The 21,954-nt window shown below is 41.9% G+C and overlaps 1 long non-coding RNA gene across 3 annotated transcripts in view; it reads left to right on the top strand.

Moving 5' to 3' along the window:
• Positions 1 to 21,954, top strand: part of LOC118715042 — a 260,489-nt gene that overhangs the window by 20,906 nt on the left and 217,629 nt on the right. The window contains exon 1 of one of the 3 annotated variants that reach the window (XR_006741064.1): positions 13,073 to 13,342. The exons of the other annotated variants lie outside the window; for them this stretch is intronic. This is a non-coding gene — a long non-coding RNA (uncharacterized LOC118715042). Of the gene's footprint in view, positions 1 to 13,072; positions 13,343 to 21,954 lie in introns of those variants that run through there. 3 annotated transcript variants of the gene reach the window in all.

The following is a 21,954-nucleotide window of genomic DNA, read 5'->3' as shown; positions in this document are numbered from 1 at the left end:
CCAGAGGCTGGCAGGCTTAAAGCCCAGGAAAACCTGTTTCAATTCAAGTTTGAAGGCAGAAGAAAGACAATGTCCAAGTTTGGAGGCCACCAGACAGGGAGAATTCTCTTAGGAGAGGGTCAGTTTAAAAAAAAAAAATTCTGGGTTTCAATTGTCTGGATGAAGCCATTCCACATTATGGAGAGCAATCTTCTTTATTTGGTCTACCAATTTAAATGTTTCTCACATGCAAAAACACTGTCTCAAAAACACCTAGAATACTGTTTGATCAAATATCTGGATATCCTGTGGCCCAGGCAAGTTGACACATAAAATTAACCATCATAGGCTGCCGTCACAAAATATCCCAGACTGGGTGGCTGGAAGTCACAGTTCAGTAGGCTGGAAGTCCAAGATCAAACTGTCTGCAGGATTGGTTTCTCAGAGGCCTTTCCTCTGCACACCAAACTCCTGGTGTCTTTGCTTCTTCTTATAAAGACCCCCCCCACACACACACTTATCTCATTTAACCCTAATTACCTCCCTAAAGGCCCTATCTCCAAATATACAATAGTCACACTAGGGGTTGGGGTTACAACATATATGTTTGGGGGGGGAGGGAAGAGACATAATTCAGTTCATAACAGATAAGGGTGGGAGGGAGATTTACATTGTTTCCTTTTTTATAACTTCTGTGGTTTAAGATACATGAATGAATTATGTATTTTTAAATATTTAAAAAATCCACATTTCTGCCTCTAGCATCTTGGAGGATTTGATGCCACTCATGGGAATGAAAAATGCTGAGGGAAAAATCGTTTGGTAATGTGGGAGCAGGTGGGAGCATTGGAGATGCTAGGAGACACCTAGTGGAATGTCCAGGAGAGGAGTCTAAGATGGAGATGAGAAAAAGGAAGTCTTCTACATGTTTATAAAGTCAGGGAGATTAATGCCATCACCCAGCTCAGTGTTTTTCAAATTTCCCTTAGCACCCTTCAGGATCATTGGAGGGATTGCTACAATACACATTGGGTGGCCATCTTCCAGTTTCTGATTCAGTAAGTAGTCCTGAGGCTGGTGCTGGTGGTTGGAGACCCCATTTGAAGAACCACGAGCCCAGGCAATGACGCTCCATTCTAGCATCTCATTAGTATGGCATGGAGGGCCATGTGCATGCGTACCTCCGACCCTCCCCACTGCAGGCCCATGAAGTTGAGCCTCTGAGAAGGAGGCCTGGGCACTGGACATGGAAAAGCTCCCCAGCTGTTTCTACTGTGCAGTAGGAACAAGAGCTTCTGACCAAGGGAAAGAGATGGGAGAAACAAGAGAAGGCCAAGACCAAAGACGTTAGGGCATCAATCTTTTAAATGACAGATAGGCAAGGAGGCAGAGAAATGAAGAGATAAAGTGTCATGGAAGGCAGTTATTAGCTGGCAGGCTCTGTGTGGGGTTGTGCTGACCAGATAAAAATAAGAGTACACAACCTTCAGAGAGTCCTTATTGTTAAGGCCAAGATGTCCTGTCAAAGAAGCAACGGCATAATCTTTCCACTTCTTGGTGTGCCCAGAGAACTACTTGCTCACGTGAACCAGAACCACTTGTGGAGATGCTCATGGAGTCGCTGTTTGCAGTAGTGACAAGAGGGGCACTACCATTCGCAGAGGCATGGCCTTCAGACTGTGGTGTGGCATGTGGTGGTGGAACACGGTGCAGCAATTCAAAGGCGTGAACTCGGCAGGCATCAGTTGGCAAGATCTCAAAAATTGTTGAAGGAAAAAAAACAAGTTGCAGTATGATGAGTATATCATATATCTGAAAAACAAGTCACACTTGTCAACACTTGCTATTTTCATTTTTTTTAAATCAGCAATCTTAGTGTAGATGAAGTGGTACCACTGTGACTTCAATATGCATGTCCCTCGTTGACTAATGATGCTGAACATCACTTCCTGTGTTTGTTGGCCATTGGTCTATCTTCTTTGGAGAATGTTCTATGCAGGTTCTTTTCCCATTTTGATTATCTTTTTGTCCTTGATACTAATTATAGATACCAGACTCTCCTATCAGATATGACTTGAAAAAAATTTTCCCCATTGTGTAGATTGCCTTTGCACTGTTTTATCATGTCCTTGGATGCATTTGCTACTTTTACTGACTAGTGTTTCCACAGAGAAATATTATTTTCTGTTCTCACAGTTTCACCTAAAAGTAAACCTTGGGCATATTTTTGTCATTGACCTTACTATCACAGTCACATTATTATCATTTTTATGCATGATATTCTGTCATATTGATACATTTTTTTAAGGTTCTTTTGGTAACAGGAACAAATTAAACCCATTCAACAACCAGATGCTAAGAAGGGCAGGAACCAGGTTGGTCTGAGGATCATATGAGTGTGTGGCTTTGGCTTCAACACTACAGTGAACTCACCTCCCCACTTCCGGTTCTCTGTCTCCCATCTCAGACTCCTACACAACAGTCAGTACCTTGCTGGCTCACCATGGGTCGGTGTTGACCCTTCTAGGAGATGCCCAACTACCCGGCCGCAAACCCCACTCGGGACCGAGGTGCTCTTCCTCCCAGACACCGCAGTGTGACTGCTGCCAGCTCCCCGGGACTTGTCTTTGCCTGAATATAACCTTTCACCCCAAGTCGTGTGTCTTTTCCTAGGGCAGCTCACACGGAATGATGGCTGTGCAGCTCACTTTTTCTGGTGCTGCATTCTGTTTACCTCACTTCCCCACATGTACTGACCCCCAAATACCTCCTGCATCTAATATCTGCCAGAGACCTGCCTCCCAGGAACCAGCCTGTTAAAATGTTTAATCCAGTCACCACTGGCCCGGGCTAGTGGATGTCAAAGCGGGGAAGGGATGGCTTACGGTCTACTCCTGTAGACTACTGAGTAATACTGGAGTAGCAACTTTACTTCTATTATTGCATTTGAATAAATCCTTGAGTTGGGTTATCATTCTTCCTATGCATTTGTATGCTGCTTTCCAAAAGGACTTCTCCAATTAACAAGGCCACTAACAAGAAGTGAATGCAACTCTGAATTCCTAATACACCTGTAACGAAAAGGGGATGGATAGCCCGGGCTGGTGTTGCTCAGTTGGTTGAGTGTCATGCCATGCACTGAGAGGTCACCGGTTCAATTTCCTGGCTGGGCACATGCCTGGGTTGCAGGCTTGATCCCTGTAGGAGGCATGCAGGAGGCTGCCGATAGATGTTTCTCTGTCCCCCTCCCCCTCTCTAAAACTAATAAAAACACATCTTTAAAATAAGGGTGGGATGGATAAAGACATTATCATGTGTGCCAAAATATCTGCTAGGGGCTTAAGTAAGTCCTATGATGTCTCCTAATACTTCATTTCTAAAATTAACAATAATTTATTAAAGCTCCTAACTTATTTGAGTTATTACTGCTGAGAATGAACAATGTATTTCCTAACTTCTCCCATACCAAACAGTGCCTGTGTCTGTCCCCTGGGATGGGAGTACTTGACGTGGGAAACTTTGTGTCTTTGAAGGAAGGGGCAGCCCTCCGCTCCTCCTTTCCCCTTTCTGTCGGGTGGAATGAGACCTTGGAGCTGAGCCATTCCAGACAATTAAAGATGAAAACTCCCCAGGGTGGAGGGAAGAGTCACAGGGCAGAAGGACCTTGGGTCCATGACACTGTGCAGCCACAATACCAGCCCCAGAGTACTTGTACCTCGTTTATTACATGGGAGGAAAATAAGGTATTTTCTTGTTTAAAGCAGTAATATTCTGGATCTTGGTGACAGCAGCTGGACATGTATGCTAACTAACACACAGCATCTCTTTTCTCGCTCCATCCTTTGGCAATAGTTATCTGTACTGTTTTAGATCCAAAGAAATGGAGGGTTGCAAATATTAAGGAATTCATCCCAGAATCACATAATAGGGATCAAATCCAGTCCAGATCAAATCCAGGAAAGCCCAGAGTTGGTCATTGTCCTTTTCCTGAAGAATTTATAGTTTTTTCACAGGCACCTAATTTTCAGTCTCTATCTTGCCGACTATCAGACAAGAGTTGTATACAGATTTTAAGTCACAGTAATCACATCGCTAACAATGTAGAAATAAAGATGTTTATGCCTATTTTTCTCCACTATTGTCTTTTCTACCTTTTGTGATTCAACTTTTTCTGACCTCTGAACAAAATACGTGTGAAGCTATTTTGGGGTGATCATAAGTTTTAAAAATTATTTTGTTGCTAATAAAGCTTTTGAGGCAAGGAAACTTTAGGAATTTGATGATCTTTGAAATGAACCATAATTATGGGTACGGTTTTATAAAATCAAGCTTGTTTTCAGTGACACAAGTCCAACTCAAACTCGTTTAAGCAAAAATAGAAAAAATGTGTTGGCTTGGCTAACTGGACAAACCCAGGGTCTCTGTTTCAGGCACAGGTGGGCCCAGGCCATGGAGACAATGCTGTGCCTGGTCCTGGCTGTGTGATCTCGTACTGACTGTGTTTTCAGGTCAGCTTCTTCCTCACGTAGGCAGGGATGAGCGCCAGCTTTTCCAGCCCGCACCTCCCCACCCCTGTTACCATTCCTTGAGCAAAAAGAGAGTGCCTGCCTCCCAGTAAGCCCAGCAAAATTTATGAACGGGACTCTGTATGGCCAGGTCTGGATTGCAAACCCACTTCTGGGGTCGAAGATAGGCTTAGCTTCACCAAATTGAGCTTGGACAAGAATGAGTGCTTTAAACTGAAAAAAGAAGAAGAAGAAGAAAAGAAGAAGAAGAAGAAGAAGAAGAAGAAGAAGAAGAAGGAGGAGGAGGAGGAGGAGGAGGAGGAGGAGGAGGAGGAGGAGGAGGAGGAAGAAGAAGAAGAAGAAGAAGAAGAAGAAGAAGAAGAAGAAGAGGAAGAAGAAGAAAAGGAGGAGGAGGAGGAGGAGGAGGAGGAGGAGGAGGAGGAAGAAGAAAAGAGGAGAAATGGGTGCTGAATAATAAAAACCCAAACCACAAACCAACAAAACAAAATATATACAAAAGAACCCCGATGTCCATATCAGGCTCCACAGGTGGAGGTGAAAATATTATAGGAAGAAGTTATAGGTGGAAGCCACAGCCTGCATAAAGGCATGGAGGCAAGGTCCTTCAGGAAAGTCAAATCTGAGGAGAAGGCTGAGGAAGACAGAAGCATTGAGCTGAAATGCTTTGTAGAAAGGCCAGCTGCTTATGCCCAGTGTCAAGGGCAGTGGGGAGCCAAGAAGAACCCACACTATCATCTCGTATTGCAAGTACAATACATCATCAACTGCAGCTGAAAATCAGTTAGTGTTCTACACTTTCTTCAAGAGTCTGGTACATAGTTGTAGGCTTCATTTATAAGGCATTTATTTTCAATTAAGTGATATAAGCTTGCCTGACCTACTATTGGGAAAAGTTTCATTAGGTTTGTTGAATGCATCTGTCTCCCTCAGCTTATTAAATTTCCTGTTGCATATAACCTTGGGATTCGGCAACTCTCAGATAAATAAAAGGAGTTCACCCAACCATGAGTCCTTAGGCCTGATGGGCAATTTACAGCCCACCACTTGAAGGGAAGGCCTGCACTCATTTTTCAGGTAAAGTTCTCTCAACCTTAGCACAAACTTTGGGGAAAGGAATGCTTTGTTTTATTAATGATTTAAAAATGCATTTGGAGGAAATAACTTGCTGATGAAGATTAATTTCCCTCTCCCTTCTTCTCCTATTTTCTGTGTCTTCTCTAAAAAGAGGAGTGAGAAAATGATTGACCAGAGCCCAGAGTAATGGGCCACAAAATTCCTGATGGAGGGTCAACCCGAGTTGACCGTAACATAGTTTTAATGGCTTAACTTCACTGTGGGTTAAATGAGAAAGGGATTTGCAAACAGCAACACATAAATTAATTATCACAAAATGCAACACAAATTAATTATCACTATCTCAATAACCAGGTGAGACCTACAAGTTGTGTTACTATGGTTCCCATGTTTCTGATGCAAGGCAGTGTAGCTTCATGATAGCTAGGATGTGGGCTCCTGAATAAGTCCTAGGTTTTTGTTGTTTAACATACTTGTTGTTTAACATACTTGAGCTCCCATTGCCTTATCTATAAGATAGGATAAAAAAGTACATTCATATCTAATAGTAGTTTGCAGATAATGAGATAAAAATGAGTAAAAAAAACAACTAGTTCAGTGCAGGGTGACTAGCTCATCCCAGTTTTGCCAAAATTTTTCTGGTTTTAGCTCCATAAATCCCATAGCCTGAGAGCCTTGTCAGTTCTAGGCAAACTGGGATGACTGGTCAGCCAAAAATCAGGAACTCAGAGAACTGTCTTAGAAACATTGATCATTTATTTCAGAGAAGAAAAGTGAAGATTGAAATATTCAGTATAGTGTAGGGAACACAGACTTTTTTTTTTTAATCATCCATTATAATTATAGAATTAGATCTCTTGGGATTCATATGTAAGGCTTCTAAAATCCAAATCCTGTTCTTTTTCTATGGAGCTTTCCTTCTTTCACTCAATTCTTCATTTATTTAATCAGACCCTGACCTCACAGAGCTTTAACAGTTACCTTACCGCTGATTTAAATTGCATTGTGCTGATTGCGCCTGAGTGGTTTTCCCAGACATTTTCCTGAGTCCACCCACCCTCGAGTGTTTCCTTGGGCAATGGAGGAGGAGAAAGAGAATCAGCCTGAAATGACCATATTTGATATGGCTGGTGGGGTTCCTCTTTTTACATTTTTATGGATTAGCAGACTCCAAGAGCACAGGGTCCTCATCTCTGTCACCTGGGTTAATCCATTGTTGGCAGGCTCCTAACCAAAGGGGAGGCCCTCTCAGGTCCCTGCAGGTGAACCTGGTAGCCCAAGGTCATGAAATATGAAAAGACCCTGGAGCCTTCCATTAAACTCATGCTCCCACCATCCACAGAGAGCCTTCCATTCAGCCCTTACTCTCACCACCCACAGAGAACCTTCCTTCCATTCAGCCCATGCTCTCACCATCCACAGGAAAGGGAAGTAGGTTTTTCAAATGTATTCCAGTTCGCAGTGCTGGTGGTCTTTCATTTTCATGTCAGTAGAGCCAGATACTTCAGAATCAGTCACTTAGTCCAAAATATAATAATCTTCTGGCATTATATTTATAACAACATATCACAGGGAAAGTGGATATTTCATCTGGGAGCCTGGGCAGTCACTGAGGGACTGACTTTCCTAGGCAGCACTATGTTAATAAACTTGAGAAAGCCCTATGCTGGGTTAAAATGCACTCCCATCCCCACCACATGGCAAACTGAACAGGGAAGGCAACCTCTAGCAAAACAGGATTAGATTTCACAAAAAGATATGGAGAGGGATAAAAAATCCTTCACTGTGTCTCCTGCAAAAATAAAAGAGTCAGTGGCCATTTATTCAAAGAAGAGCCTTCCCTGGACTATTTTCGCTTAAAATCTACTTCTTTCTTACACTGGTTTATTTGGATGGTATTTAACAGAATCTTTGCACAGTTAAGTATTTTTTATTTTATGTCTTATTTGGGACACCTTTCAGGAAGGACTTTGGGTGTTTGGATTTAGAAGGAAATTCTATGATCAAATCCTGAGTAAATAGTGTTTATTTTTGGTTTGGGACACTCGTGGGACAGGCAGTCAGGATATTATCGAAGAGCAGTGGTTCTGTGGCATCAGGTACCAGGAAGCTGCTTTAAAATGTATCCTCACCCTGGCTGGTTTCTCAGTGGTTGGAGCTTTGGCCCTCAGACTGAAGGGTCTCAGGTTTGATTCCCAGGCAAGGGCACATACCTTGGTTGTAGGTTCAATCCCAATCTCTGGCTGTGTCTCAAGTGGGTGTCCATGAAAAGAAGAGGAACAGAGATGTGAGAATGGCATGCACAGAGGATGGGAAAAAAGCAAGATGGACAAGCAAGAGATGGTGACAGGCCAGATCAGCCGAGGGAAAGGGTTCTTGGTGGGAAGAGTGGGTTAAATTGTTGCTGCCAAAATATATATCCAAGTCCTCTGGAACCAATGAATGTGATCTCATTTGGAAAAGGGGTCTTTGCAGGGGGGTGGGTCCTAAATCCAACACGCATCCTTATAAAAGACAGAAGGAAAAACACAGAAGAGACAGCCATGTGAAGCTGGAGGCAGAGACTAGAGTGATGTAGCCACAAGCCAACGTTACCTGGAGCCACCAGAAGCTGGAAGTGGCAAGAAGGAGGCAAGCAGGATTCTCCCCTGGAGCCTATAGAGGGGTCAGAGTCCTGACAACACCTTGATTTCAAATTCCTGACCACCAGAATTGTGAGAGAATAAATTTTTGTTGTGTAAAGTCCACCTCTCATCCACTCCCACCAAATACCAGCAGCAGTATTTTTATTAGCATTCTCCTTTTGTTTCTTTTTTATTCTGAAATTGCAGCAAATCAGTGACTTTTAAAAAAAGAAATTTAATGCAAAAGTTGTGCCCCTTGCTAATCTGAGATCTTGCCTAAGATTTGAAAACATGCCCAAATGCAGATATGTGTTTGGAGACTTCAAGTGAAAGAAATAAGTTCAAAAATATATTTTTTTCTTTTTTGGTGGTGTAGGGTGGGGGAGTGTTGGAGAGGAGCTACATCTGTTTCCCTTTCCTTTTTCTTTTCTTTTTTTAAAGGAAGGTCCTTTGTTAATCAGACATCATAGCAAGAAAGAAAAAAGGAGAGATCTTGTCATTGCTAATCTTGTTCAGTGATATGGGTTGAATTATGCCCCTGTCCCCCAAATTCACATGTAGAAGTCCTAACCCCCTCTGCCTAAGAATGTGGCTGTACACTGAGGTTGGGTTTCTAAAGAGATAATTAAGATAAAATGAGGTTCTATGTGGAATCTCTAATCCAATACAACTGAAGGGAAGCTTGGACTCAGACCTGGGCACACAAAGGGAAGACCATGTGAGGACACTGTAAGAGGCATGATCAGGAAGCTGAGGAGATGCCCCAGAAAGAAGCCAACCTTGACAGCACCTTTATCTTGGACTTCTAGCCTCCAGAACTGTGAGGCAATACATTTCTGTCGCTTAAGCCACCCAGTCTGTGGCATTTCGTTTTTAGAGTCAGAGGACTCTAGTACACTAAGTCAAGTCACTCTAAGTCAAATAACTATTTCTGCCAAAGGATCTTGCTAATGGGCATGGAAACTCATATTTGAAGAGAGAACAGTGGCTTGCTTTAGGTTCTTAGTTATCTTTTAATATATATTTTATTGATTTCAGAGAGGAAAGAAGAGAGAGAGACAGAAACGTCAACAATGAGAGAAAGTCATTGATCAGCTGCCTCCTGCACTCCCCACACTCCCACACTGGGGATTGAGCCTATATCTATCTATCTATCTATCTATCTATCTATCTACCTACCTACCTACCCTGACCTGGAATCAAACCATGACCTTCTAGTTAATAACGGTGGCGGCTGGGCCTTAGTTATCTTTTAAAATGACATACAGAACTCAGGGAACCTATGTTTCCATAGAGTTACTGGAGGGCAGAGGAAGGGATGTGAGAATGTACCAGTCACATTTATTAATTTGAGAGTACTTTAATATGCTTAATAAAATTCTCAATCATGCATGGCCTATAAGATAATATTTAAATTAAAGAATATTCATATATATTTTAAAAGCTTTTTATTTCTTTACATGGCCTAACTTGGATTTCTTCTTTTTAACTTAAAATGACAGTGCAAGTTCTTTTTCCTCTTGACCTTTGTAAGTTGCTTAAAATGTCCATGTTCAACCTCAGAATAATTAAAATAAATATGATACAGCTGTAGATAGAATAAAATGCAGCTGTTTAAGAAGAACATAACTGCACACTATCAAAAAGCATTTTTAGTATTAACTGAAAGAATAATTTTAAATCACTGTATGTATATTATTACTGCAATTATGCATAATTACATGTAGAGTATGTATATTGTAATTATACATATAGTATCGTTCCAGTTGGGTTTGTTTTTTTAAGCCTAACCATAGAAAATGTACTGAGGAAGTGCACGGAAGTGATTACTTTTGGGGAACGGGACTATGACTGCTCTTCTCCCCTAGCCTCCATTCATTTTCATTTGTGCCTACACTTCTTTCATAAGCATTATTATTCTCATGATTAAAAAGTATCTGCCAGCAGTGAGAAAATGCATATGAGTTTCTTATACATTAATAGTTAAATGAGCTAACCTCCAGGTGTAAACACCTGGTATGGTGCCTGGCCCAGACCATGAGCTCCGTCAAGGTAATTCTCTTTCTCCACATGTCAGACTAGTCTCCAGCCATACAACGGGATACAGATGTCCTGCAGTGGCTACTGATATTCACTGTAACTACCCAACACACAAAACTAAGAGTCAACATATTTTTTAAAAATGTATTTTATTGATTTTTTTACAGAGAAGAAGGGAGAGGGATAGAGAGCTAGAAACGTCGACGAGAGAGAAACATCGACCAGCTGCCTCCTGCACACCCCCTACTGGGGATGTGCCCTCAACCAGTGTACATGCCCTTGACCGGAATCGAACCTGGGACCTTTCAGTCCGCAGACCGACGCTCTACCACTGAGCCAAACCAGTTTCGGCAAGAGTCAACACATTTTAAAATGTGGGTAGAAAGTGGAAGGGGAAGGAATGTAGGTCTCACAATGAGCAGAATTTAATCTTCTTAGTGTATTAGTAATGTACTTTCTTCACTGGTAGACTTGCATTTTGTTTATTAAGCATTTATCAGTTATATATTTTTGAGGAATTGCAAATATCATGGATGCCCCCCCTCCCACAAAAGGGCACTGTCTTCCAGAAAGATGGGTGAGAGAGGAAAGAACATGTTGCAAGTTAGACAAGTACATACTCTGCCTTGAAGTTCCATTTAAAAAGCATTCTGTAGGCCTTGCATGGTCTCTCTGTAAAATACCGTTTGGGGAGCTATAGAAACCAGGGAGAGCTGTTTCTTTGATCGGCTGCCCTTGCCTGTTGACACGAGGAAGGCTCGGGGAGAATATCTAGGTGCCTGAATTAACTGCTCAGCACATGTGGCTCATTTCAGTCGAGGGCCTGAGACGGGCCAGTGCTCCCAGAACTGTGTTTTTTATCTCGCTTCTCAGCTTCCTGGCCCTCCTCCTTCCCTGAGGAAAAAAACCCTTAGCCGCTTTTAGAACAGCTGAGGAAGCTGTGTAATGAGGTACAGGAAACCCTGGCGGCTCAAAGAAAGGGCTTTTCAAGATGGTCTAGCTCTAGCCAAATGCAGACCGAAAAATTCTAGATTTTTTTTTGGAGACCTAGAACCCAGCAATACCTTAACATAGATGGCAGTGTGAGAGGAAAAATCTTATTTTTCTCTGCAGCTGGATGGGCACCTTCAGTAACGACAGGCGGCTTTCGGGCCTGGCACGGCTTCCCACCTGACAGCCCTCCTGGGTTCCCAGCGGAGCGGGGATGTGAGAGGCTGGAGGAAACTCTGAAAGGCTGCCCCAGGCACCAGGGGATCACGACTCACTTGTATTCCCAGATGGTGAGCCGCGTCGTTCCTTCTCCGCTGAATAAGGCACTTTATTTTCCAGTTCAGTGTGAGCTGACCTGAAACTCTAGGCCTGGGCCCAGTTACAATTCCTACCAGGAATTGGCCTTGTTCACAAATTCCTAACTGGAGTCCCATTTTTCCCGAGGTCTAGCTGAACCTTATAACTGCAGTGGGGCTCCTTGGAACAATGTGAGCTTTCATAGCCTTGCTATTTAAGATTCTTTCTCTCAGACTAAATAAGCAAAACTGCTCCCAGACATCCATCATGGGGATCACAGAGTGACTTACATCTCATGTAACGTAGCCGGGGGGCGCAGGCCCCTCAGGCTTCCTGACTTCGGGGAGCTGCATCTGCTGAGGTTGGGAGTGGGTTTTGAAGACGTTGTATCGCTTGGCCGGGGATATGGAGGGCCAGGTGGCTTTGAAAGAATATTAAATGGCAGGGGCGCTCTTGGAACGCTTAACTGTTTCTAGACATCATGCTTATATTTCCTAAATAGTGTTCTCTTTGGGGAGAATTTTTGTTATTTTTACCCAAACCAGAGAAAATAAAGAAGATGAATACTTCCAGGGTATTTTCTAAAATAAAAGATGATGAAAGCTTTTGAAAAGTGATAAATATAATTTTGAATATCTTTGATGGGATGGTAGTTTATCTTACTGACACATTCTGTTTTATCAGGGAAGGCATAATATTTACTGTTAGTATTCAGCAATCTGTTTCCTACAGTGAAGGAAAACGTTTGAAGACTAGAACGATAACCTCTGCTTATAAGGTGGAAACTTAAGTGTACACCGGGAAGGTCTGAAGGATGAAAGTTGATTTTTACTGTCAGTGGGATTAATAAAATATGAACAAAAAATCTGAGAATGATGCCTGGCACATTATAACTGCTCAATAAATCCAGTTACTGTTATGATGAGGGTTGAGCTGTAGCTTCAGGAAGCCAACTTTTTATTTGATGTGTCTTGGCTATCCCCAGGCACCTCAAACTTGACAAATTCAAAGATGAGTTTTTTTTATTTCTTCCTTATTGAATCTGGCTCCTCCCACAGTTCCCTTCATCTTAATAAATGTCACTCCAAAATTTTCAAGCCAGAATCTGGGACTTATACCTGATACCCCCTTTTCTCCCAACATTCTATATTCATCCTTTATTAAGTCTCATTCATTTAATAGTTTAAGAGATTTTTAAATTAATCGCCTTATCTCTATCACTATTGCCAAACTTCCAGCCTAGGGTTTTCACCCCCTATACTGTTGATACTTTGGGTCAGATAACTTTTTGATGTGGGGGCTGTCCTGTCCACTGTAGGATTATTAGCAGTACCCCTATTCTCTACCCTGTGGGTGCCCCTGGGACCCCTCATTCGACATTGTCAAATGCCCCCAGATGTGGGAATCTCTCCCAGTTGAGAACCACTGACTAAGCTGAAATGACTATCTCCTACTTCAACTTCTTCAAAGCCTCTTTAGTGGTCTCTCCCCAGAGGAATAAGGCACATTAAAGCCTCTCTCCACAGAGCACTCAGAAGTCTCCACAACATATGAGTCCCATTGGTTCACACCTCAGCCATAACCTTTTACCCACTTTCCTTCACACTTAGAACAAACACTCCCAACCTGCCCTGGTCCTCTCTCCAATCCAGTCTTGTGCATCCTCCTGTGCGCCAGCCTCAGTGCATTCTTCCCCAGAACATCAAGCATCTGTGCACCTCACACCTGCACCTTGGAGAGCTCTGCACACAACTTTAACACTCAGCGGTGAAGGGCCCCATCACAGGTTTTTCCATCAGTGTCTTCATCATGGTTTGTAATTGCACACTTTTATCTTATTTTTGTCGCATACTAGTCTACAATTTTCTTGAAGGCAGGAGCAGGTCTATTTTATTCCTTACATAATACCAGCAGCCATCACAGTGTCTTGTATAATACATCATAGAGAATCCATGCAGATATGAGGAATGAATGAGTGATGAATGAATGACATAAGAAAGCAGTTCTGGTTGGAAATTGTTCTTCCCATTCTTCACACTAGGGGGTGCCAAATAAAATAAATAAAAATTTTACAGTATTCAGGAGTTGGGATGTTCCTTTCCCATGATGCCATTTAAAGTTAGCAGCTCAAAAATTGTTCTCACTTCAGAGCAGTTTTTAAGTTCAAAGTGTTGTGCTAATTAAGTGAGATATGCTTGCAACACACTGAGCACAATAGAACTAGGCAATCAGAAGAGCTCAGTAAAAACTAATTACTATTTTAACCAATTAATTTATTTTAAAATTCAATTTTAATCAGCCTTGCCACCAAAATGATTAGGGGAAGTAGTTTAAAGCAGAGAAACATTAATTACTAATATATATCCCCTAAACAATTCCATTTCTATGCCCCAGAGTTTTCATTATTTGCATTGAACATATAACTTCCAGCCCATAATAAAATGTGATCATGTTTAAAATACAGAATGTCTAAAATTTGAAGAATGAACTTTTCAATAAAAACAGTAGATTGACTTTATTTTAAGCCAATCATTGGTGTTCTCATTTCTAAATAAAAATGTCATATGATGAGACACATAACTAAAAATTAAATCTTGACTTCATTTAAAATTTGTTAGGGCTTTTTCTGAGTGAGGATTTTATGACACATTTTGCTAAATTGGAATAGCTACAGATTAAGAGTATTCCTAGACAATGCGGGAGCCAAGACTTAGAGACTAGTGCTAAACGCTAGCATGTTGCTCTGATTCTTCTCAGGGCATTTTGAGTCAGTCTTCATTTCATGCTGAAATTCTACCACTTAAGGATATTAAACCCGCTTAGATAGAGTATGTAACAAAATAGTGTCTTGCAGACATCTACTCGTCATATATGGAGTGGTTTTCACACTGCATGAATATGTCCTTACAAAGTAGAGCTGTAACTTCACTGTTTTCTGCTCTCCCTTCAGGTTGTTGGATTGCCCTGATTGCTTCCCCCCCCCCCCCCCCTGACATTTGTAAACTTGTGCCTATATATATTCAAATATATATATAATATTTGAATATATAATATTTGAATATATATTCATGTTTGAGAGTATACCTATTTTTTCCTAATTTTATATGTTGGATCCTAAGAACAAGAATGGTATTTTATCCTTGTACCCACTACATAATAACTCATCACAAGATGATATTGACTTATTATTGTAGGAGTAGACTTACTGTAGTTTCTAGTTTATGAGCTCCACAGATATGTCTGCCTTGCTCATTGCTGTATCCAACACAGTGTCAGGAATATTGTAGAGACTCGTGATAGTTGATTAACATTGAATAAGACTAAGGCTTACTTTTTAACCATTCACTGTGTCCTATGCTATGTTGGACATCTAGCATGGTTTAGAAATTTCATGTTTTAGAAATTTCACAGTGGCTTTTGGCTGAAGGAATGGAGATTTGACTACTGCTGCTTAGCTCCCTGGTAAAGGGTTTGCACTGATCCATCCACCCAGTTCCACTCTAACTTGCAATGGGGCTGCCCATGGAGTGGGACCAATCATAGCAATAATATCTTAGAACTTGAATAAAGGGAACTGACCCCTCCACGGATCAAAGCCTTGACCCTCACCTCTGTAGTTATTGCTATAGTAATTAAAAAAAAAGTAATCTCATAAAACAGAAGGATAAGTTTAGGAGCAAGTGAACTGATCAGAAACTCTATATATACTGGGTACATCCCAAAATTTCTCCCTAGCACCCCATTAAATTAAGTTGTATTTCCTAAAGGAAGGTCTGAGCTACCAGGTGACATGTAAGACCACTTTGTGAGGGAAGGTGTTTTTATTACTAAGAAGCCAGTCTAGAAAATTCATAGGCTAGGCTCAAAACAACAACCATAAACACCCACCTTGGCCTGAACACAAGTTCTGTTATCCCTCTGGTTGACTTTGAGCAAGAGTTCAGTTTCCTCATCTGTAAGTTAGGTATTAATCTCTTAGCCTTGCTCAGTGGACTCACAAGGGCCATTTGACCAAGTCTCAAGTTCACAAAAAGTTTCAAATGTAGATGTTTGACATAATTATCAAATGAGGTTTCATTCAATGCTCCTTAGAGATACTGACAAGATCGAAAGAAGTTAATTATATTGCTTTAAATTTATGTCCTATTACTAGACCACACTACTTACAGTGCATTACAAATTATTATATTTTTTTGCAAAATAAGCCAGTCAGAGGAAGACAAGTATCACATGATCTCACTTATGTATGAAATCTAATGAACAAAATAATATGATGAACAAAATAGGTCCAGAGGTGAAAAAGCATGGAACAGATGGACAGATCTTAGAGGGGAGGGGACAGGGATGTGGGAAGAGATTAACCAAAGAACTTATATGCATACCACATGATTATTTATTTATTGACTTATTTTAATTCCTCACCTGAGGACATTTTTTTTTCCCCATTGAATTTTAGAAAGAGTGGGAGGAGGAGGCAAAGAGAGAGCAAAAAAACATCAATGTGGCAAAGACATATCAATTAGTTGCCACCATGCATGCCCCAATCTGGACTGGGGATCAAACCTTCAATCCAGGTATGTGCCCTTGATCGGCGGGAATTGAACTTGCCACCTTCTGGTGCACAGGCAAGCACTCTCAGCCATGAACAACACTGGCCAGGGCAATGCTATTTTTAAAAGTAGATGTTTTGAAACATCACTGCTATATGAATTTGGAATGAATTACACAGCTTAATTCCTCAGGTCCAGCAAGTACCTCAGCTTGAGTTTTTAGATTATTGCCAAGGTCTGTTTGGATGTCCCCCAACATGCAATAAGAACTGTTTACCAGTGTGTGAGCAACCGAGTGACCTCTGGAAATGAAGTGTTTCTTCCGGGTAATTTCCTAATGTGTGTCACAGACATACACTTTAAGGATGATTGGAGTCCCTTAAAACCATTTTTACTTAAAAAATAGAAGTTAGGAAATATAACTGTGCTGTTCACTGAACCAATGTGTATTTAGCACACATGTAATGCCCTTGGTTGGAGCTTCATTCTTTTTTCTTTAAAAAAAAAATATTTTTTATTGATTTTTTTTTTTTACAGAGAGGAAGGAAGAGGGATAGAGAGTTAGAAACATCGATGAGAGAGAAACATTGATAATCTGCCACCTGCACACTCCCCACTGGGGATGTGGCTGCAACCAAGGTACAGGCCCTTGACTGGAATCAAACCTGGGACCTTTCAGTCCGCAGGCCGACACCCTATCCACTAAACCAAACTGGTTTTGGCATGGAGCTTCATTCTTATTTGAGTTCTGTATATTAGGGTTTCTAAATCAATTTATTTCTAGCCAGTCCTTCTATAGCTTACACTTCCAGTAGTGGTTATGTTCATTCTGCCTTTCCATTAGAGCTTAAAGGGACCAGGACAGGACGTGGGGCAAGCCCTTGGGAGAGTGAAAATCCCCTGTCCACATTGTAGGCCTTCGAATTGCTGTCATCCCTGGTGTATTTGACTCTTCTGTCTGTTAGGCTGCTTTCTAGTTGTGATGGACTAAGAAATCAACTTTTTGTCAGTCTACTCACTGCTTAGCACTTCCCAGCTAAGTTTTCCTGGGACAGGAAGGAATCCACGAATGAAGTGTTCTCTCTGCATATCTTTTCTCATTACTGCATGCCCCGCCAGTCAGGGCAGACCAAAAGAAAGGGCTTCGGCATAGATACAGCTCTACAACTCGAGACTCTAATTTCTTGCAGGTTTGGGTTCAGTTTCCCAGATGTTACACACTGATGGGAGATGATGGGCATGTTACATATCCTCTATGAGCTTGGTTCTCTCATCCCTAAAGTGGGGATGATAAGAGTACATCTCCTTGGATCGAATGAGGTGATACAGGGAAATCTGATAAGTATCACATAGAGAGCAGGTACTTAAATGCTGGTAATACACAAGTTATTGGGCAATATCAGGGGTGTTGAGCTTTAAATCAGCCCTGGACTTGTATTCAAAAACTTTACTTAAGATACAAGAAAAAAAAAAAGTGTGGTTGGTCTAGATAACTTGATCTCCCAACCAACTTATTTTTAATAGAGGCCTTCATAGACATTAATACCTTAACTAAAATTTGTAATAGGTCTATAGGTCTATTTAGTCAATCTTCATCCAACTGATGGGGTTATGAGACCACGCTCATACAGGTGTACTGGTCTGGAACAGCGTGCTCTCCTGCAGTCACCCTAATTGCTACCAAGTGCCCTGCATCCTTCTGAATGGCATCAAGTCTGTGCTTTGTGATTGACAGTCTGCATTTCTATACATGAAAGAAGATCAGTCTTCAATAACAATAGTTTAAAAATATAATTATGATGCTAATTAAAGCAAATATATTTTACTGGTGGCTACTGACTCCCAGATTTTGTGTTGGATTTGTATGAACTGTCTCATCTAATGCTACATGCTACTGGGTCCTTGTACTGTATTATAATTGGGGAAACCAGGGCAGTGAAAGATGAATTGCCTCCTGGGACATAGCAAAGGTCATTGAAGCCAAGTTGTCTAGTTAGAGAGTCTATGCTCAATCAATAGCTTCTGTTTGATTTCCCTTTTTTCATATTTTCATTTTTTTTACAAGTTGGAGAACTTCAAGAGATGCTCTAGTGATAGGACTTCATATTCCTTGAGCACATACTACATCCTGGGCTTTTTGGTGCTGTCATTATACTTGTTCTCCATTTCAATGCAAGAAAAGTTCTGGGAGGGGAGGAAGGAAGCGTTCGGTCTAAGTATCAGATCAGGAAACAGAGGCCCTGAGAATCTCTGAGAAGCTGGATGACCTAAAGTTAAATGGCTCCATGGAGGTCTCTAGCTCCATCCCAAACACATTCTATTTTTTACCACAGACATCCCCAAGCATCTAATCAGCACAGGCCTTGGAAAGATGTGTGGATTGTGCAAAGACATCTTGCAAAGGTTTGATGCCTTGTGATTGGAGAGCATCTGGCCATAAGCTATTTTAATTGTGTTGACTCTACAAACCCCAGAATGAAAATATTTTCTTCCGAAAGAAAAATAGCATTTCCAGCCAGAGTCAAGCCCTGCAAATCACAGCACCCTTTCAAGCTTCTCCAAAGTCTACATGGATCCCTTGATGTTTCTGGTAGGAAATGTCCCCGCCACTGACATCCTATTGCATGAAAGAAGACAACCGTGGTAAAAGGGACTTTCCCAAATCTGACTCCAAGAGGCCGTTGAGATGTTTCCAGGTTCTAAAATAGTCACTTCCATCCCTGTCCTGCAGGGTAATTGTAACGTTGCCATCATTCTGGGGCTAGCCGTGATCCAGAGCTGTGTGTGCACTACTCTGCACTGGAAAGGACTTGCCTCAGCCTGACAGAGTCCCTTCACATGGATGTGAGGATTTGCACAGGTATCTGAGCAGCTTCCCAGTCCAGCCTTCCCCTAAACATCCCTGAATGGCCGGGGGCAGGTCAAGAGGAAGGGGAGTTAAGGAGTTAACCTTCAAAAGAGAACAGAAGCTATTCGATAGAGCAAATGGAATGTTTTGTGCATGAGGCAGAAGTTATGCTCTTAATTTTTTCTCCAGGTTTGGGTGTGTATTTATAGGCTTTTAGGAGTGGAGGGTTTTGCGTAGACAGATTCCTCTCTTAAAGGAGAAAAGAAAAACATTCTCCCCTACCCCATGTCTTTTTAAGGCTGCAGTTGAATTCATGCTCACCTTCCAAGGTCAGGAAGAGTGATGTTTTTCTAATTGTCTGAAGTCAGGTCTGCACACTTCCTTGACAACGTTCCTCCTTCCTGTCGGGGATGGGTCCCTGGGGCCAGGAACGCAGCAGGCTCCAGCCTAGTGTGCCAACGCAGAAGTCAGGAGCCACAGTGTCTTCCAGACGTGGATCTGAGGCATGGGACTCAGACTTCTCAACTGAGACGTGACTGGAAACCAGTAGAAGCCCCAGCACATTGCAGCTGAACACATGCGCTCTCTTCCTCTCTGCACTGATGTCTGAAAGTCCTCCAGTTAGTAGCCTGGTCATTCGAAGTGCCTTGGCCAACACCAGAGCCAATGCACAGAGGATGCGGAGTTAGCCAAAGTGTGTTGTCACCACTAAGAGCATAGCTGGGTGTTTCTCAGACTTTATCTCAAGTTAAGCACAACCACCTCCCAGGACAGAAATACTCCTATTATTTCTATTTTACAGGTAAGGAAACCAAGGTTTAGAGAAAAAGAAACTTGTCTACGGTTATGCTCAGTGTTTTCTTGGTTTGCATACTGACTGGAAATACAGCGTGTGACAAGGATTTGAGTGAATGTGGCTTATTTGGGATGTTCAGAAAATACCAGTAAAGTCATGGGGAAAATAGACACAAGGGCTGGCTGCTAATAAAGAATGTGATATCAAGCCAGTTGGAGAACAGAATGCCACCCTGTGAGGAAGCCTGGAAATAGCGTACGGAGTTATCCCTTCTAGAGCATGAGGGAGCTGGACAGTTTTTTATACCGAATTCTGTTGATCATTGACAAAGGGTAGGGTGCAGATGGAGTGTTAATTTCACCACTTGGACAGAGTCCCTGCCAGGGCTTTGGAGAAAGCCCCCAGGCAGAAAGATCCAGATACTGGTAGTTAGAAGCCAGCCAGTTTGCATGAAGCGGTGATCCTAAATAATTCGAGCTGGGAATAAAGTGTCTACCACATACATCAAACGGCAGAGCCATTTTTAGTTACTTCTTGCTGCAGAATAAACTACCCTACAACTTGGCAGCTTAAAACAACAACCATTATATGTATTTATGTTATGGGTTTGCAATGTGGGCTGAGTTCAGCTGGACTGTTCTGCTGGGCTCACCTGGGATCACTCATGTGGTGGTACCAGTCTGGTAGCTTACCTGGGAGCTGCTTATTCTAGGGAGACCTCCGCTGGGACAGCACCTCCCTGTTCCGTCTGGCCTCATCCACCGGCAGCTAGACCAAGATTCAGCTAACTTTTGTGTAAAGGCTCAGGCAGGAAATATTTTTGGTTTTGTGGGGCATTTAGTCCCTGGTGCAGCTATTCCACGTTGTTGTTATAATGTGAAGGCAGTCATAGATGCTACATTCACAAATGGGCATGACTGCTTTCCAGTAAAAGTTGATTTACACAAGCAGGTGGTGGGGTGGATTTGGCTCATGAGCTCAACTATGCTGGTCCCTGAGCTCAACCAAACTTCATCACATGGAGCTGCAAGTTCCAGAGAGTTTAGGTATAAGCTATCAGGCCTCTTGAGACCTAGGCCTGAAAGTCACACGTGTCCCTTCTGTTATATTCCATTGCTCAAAGCAAGTCATCAGCCCAGCCCAGTCAGGGCAATAGACTACCTTCTGATGGAAGGCTCTACAGCACATGTGTCAAACACAAGGCCCGCGGGCCAAATCTGTCCCGCCAGGCCTTGCAATGTGGCCCGCACCGCGCTGTCATCACTGCACTCCGCTGCATTTCCATCACAATGACAGTTTATGACTGTTCAGTAAATCCTCGATTTAGGCTGGATTTTAGATTTTGGCCCCTTCTCTGATTGAGTTCGACACCCCTACTACAGCATCCTATCACAAAGTGAGGTGCATTCAAAGATGGGAGAAAATTTTATGTCCATATCTGCTAACAGTTTACCTTTTAATTCCAGAGTCTTCTAAACTAGTACACACTCTACTTGCTATCTATATTGTCTCATGTAACTTGTTGGGGAATGAGGTCAGGAGGTTAGGCAAATCCTGACAGTTTTATACCATATTCAGTCCAAAATTGGAACAAGGTCTTTGCTGCTCCAGAGTATGAACCTCTAGTATATAAATAACAAGCATAGCTGTGTTCCAATAAAACTTTATTTACAAAAACAGTCAGCAGGCTGGGTTTAGCCAGCTCACCATGGTTTGCCAACTTGGCATATACAACAGCTATGACTGAACCCTGATGTAATATGGTGTGTGGACAGTTCAAACATCTTTAGGAGCATTACTGTTAGCAATCAAATTTTTTTCAAAATGGTGATGAGTTCCATTTGGCAAAGTTCTAAGGAAAACAAAGCACAATCCTGTCTTCATCTACATAGTAGTTACTTTCCTAGGGGATTCAGTGTATAATATCTCCTAGCTCCCCAAACTTTTGCATTTTTCATAACCTTAGATAATTACTTATACACAGGTTTCTCCTCTACATGAATGTCCTGTGGGATAGTTAAGAGACAGAATTATTTTTTGTTGCAAGGACTGAAACAGACATGAAGAAATTTGGCCTCCCTGGCTGCTGTCCACTAATGGCTCCTGTGCTCCTTAGGCTTTGTAACCACCAGAAATTACCCACTTCCCCTTCACTCTACCTCATCCTCACCAATTTCTTCAGTGAATACAGTACCAGTCACTATTGACAACCTCAGTTCTAGTAGTCTGC

Source organism: Pipistrellus kuhlii, unplaced genomic scaffold, assembly GCF_014108245.1.
Source record: "Pipistrellus kuhlii isolate mPipKuh1 unplaced genomic scaffold, mPipKuh1.p scaffold_m20_p_11, whole genome shotgun sequence".
Lineage (NCBI taxonomy): Eukaryota > Metazoa > Chordata > Mammalia > Chiroptera > Vespertilionidae > Pipistrellus > Pipistrellus kuhlii.
Note: the sequence above shows the minus strand (reverse complement) of the source record. Positions and strands in the feature narration are given on the sequence as shown.